Below are 2506 nucleotides of genomic sequence, written 5' to 3' on the forward strand. Positions count from 1 at the left end.
GAACCATCCAAGCCTTCATCACACTGAGGTTGAGATTTCTCACATTCCAAGCTAGCTGAATGGGATGAAATTCCTTCCAAAGACCTCTTCTGAATAGCAGTATTACTACAGCTTCCCTTGTGAAAGAACATGCGGTGCCCCCATGTTTGGTTTTGGTAATTGATGACAATCTCTATGGACTAATGGTTGTCTTGAGTTATATTTGAAGGATTTGTCCATAGGCTTTTCTTGAAGTCCATGTGTTGGTTTCAAGGAGTTTTTGAGTTAACCAAGGTGCTATTAAGGAATTATCCAAAGATTGGTCATGCGAGTGTTGAGCTTATTGCAAGCATGTCTTGAAGAAGAAGGTTGTGTGATCATTCATGTTTACCTTCAAGACATCATCCAAATGAAGAGAGTTGCAAAGATTCAAGGTTGATCAAGACTAAGTCAAGAGTGAATCAAGTTGATCAACTCACAAAGCATAGAATATGTACCGGGAGGGATCAAGTGATCTCATGGTATGGTAAGCATTGTCCATTGCACTTTATGTACTAACCCATGGTCTATGTGAGAGTTCTTTGTGGGGTTAGATTGCCGTGTGCAAGTTCAAGTGGAGCATCACGAAGAGATCAAGTGCTTGAATCTTGCCATCCATTGTGGTGTCAATGGACTTGTGAAGATGTGCCGAAGAGTGGCTCACCCATAGTGAACTATGGGGGAGCAATCATCTAGTCTACATCGAGCCAACGTAATCAAGAAAGGTGGTCCAACTTGAGAGAGTCAAGATCGTCTTCATCTAGCTCAAGTGGACCATGTGCAAGGCAAAGGTTTTCCCTTGATAGGTTTTCTATTTTACCGGTCTTGTGGTGGTAGTTGGGAGACCGAGTTATAGGATCGTTTGTCGTACTATCAAGGGGGGCTCTCAAGTTGGTAGCTTGATCGTATCGTTAGTAGAGAGCTCAAACCATTGCATCCTTGCATCATGTTTCTTGGTTCTTGTTTGTTTATCTTTGTGGGTCTTAGAGCTTATGGTCATTTTGATGACAAGCTTGAGTTCATCGAAAACGGAGTTCGCATGCGTCTTCTATGATGTTTTCGGTGTTGGAGGTTTTACCGGTCTTATCCGATGAAGGGTTCTCACCATTTTCTTATGGGATTTTTCTCATTTTCTTATTCTTGATATTTATATCAGTATTGTGTTAGCCCATGTCATTAGCTTTCCAACAAACTTGGTTTCGTTGAATTCGGAGTCCGTTTGCAAAAGTTGTGGCTGTTTTGGTAAAGGCTGCAGCGGTACTACCGCGACTAGAGCGGATGTAATTTTTTACTACCGCTCCAGAGCGGTACTACCGCAGCTCCTGAGCGGTAGTACCGCTCCAGAGCAGTACTACCATGGCTCCTAAGCGGTAGTACCGCCCCAGACCAAAAACTCGTGTTTTCTCTCTCGATTGGGCATTTTTGACCGTGCTAAGCGGTAGTACTGCTCCTCCAAGCGGTAGTACCCCTTGTGCACGACCTGAGCACATAACGGTTGGATTCGGGAGGTCCTATAAAAGGGGGTCTTCTTCCCCAATGAACCTAATCCTTTGAGCTCGTGTTCTTCCCCCATTGTTGACCTTCTTCGAGCTTGCTAACTCTCAATCCCTCCATGGATTCTTGCTAGTTCTTGAGGGAAAAGAGAGAGGAGATCTAGATCCACATTTCCACCAATCACTTTCTCCTCTAAGTGAGGGGAACCCCTTGGATCTAGATCTTGGAGTTCTTCGTGTTCTTCTTTCGTTCTTCCTCTCATTTTCCTCCCTAGCATTAGTTGCTTTGGTGGGATTTGGGAGAGAAGGACTTGGGCACTCCATGTGCCCTTGCCATTGCATTTGGTGCATCGGTTTGAGTTCTCCACGATGATACGTGGAAGTGAAGTTTGAGAAGCTTATCACTCTTGGGTGTTTGGGCACCCTAGAGCTTGTTCCTCTTGGGTGCCTTGGTGCCCTAGACGGTTGGTGGTGTTCGGAGCTCAATCATTGTGGTGTAAAGCTCCGGGCAAGCGTCGGGGTCTCCAATTAGGTTGTGGAGATCGCCCCGAGCAATTTGACGGGTACCGGTGACCGCCCCCAAGGGCTTCGAAAGTGTACGGGTTCGGTGACCGCCCCCAAGGGTTGCCATTTGTACGGTTTTGGTGACCGCCCTCAAGGGTCCCTTAGTGGAATCACGACATCTTGCATTGTGCGAGGGCGTGAGGAGATTACGGTGGCCCTAGTGGCTTCTTGGGGAGCATTGTGCCTCCACACCGCTCCAAACAGAGATTAGCATCCGCAAGGGTGTGAACTTCGGGATACATCGTCGTCTCCGCGTGCCTCGGTTATCTCTTACCCAAGCCCTTTACTTATGCACTTTACTTTGTGATAGCCATATTATTCTTGTCATATATCTTGCTATCACATAGTTGCTTATCTTGTTTAGCATAAGTTGTTGGTGCACATAGGTGAGCCTAGTTGTTGTAGGTTTTGTGCTTGACAAATTAACCGTT

Source organism: Triticum dicoccoides, chromosome 5B (genome assembly GCF_002162155.2).
Source record: "Triticum dicoccoides isolate Atlit2015 ecotype Zavitan chromosome 5B, WEW_v2.0, whole genome shotgun sequence".
Classification (NCBI taxonomy): Eukaryota; Viridiplantae; Streptophyta; class Magnoliopsida; order Poales; family Poaceae; genus Triticum; species Triticum dicoccoides.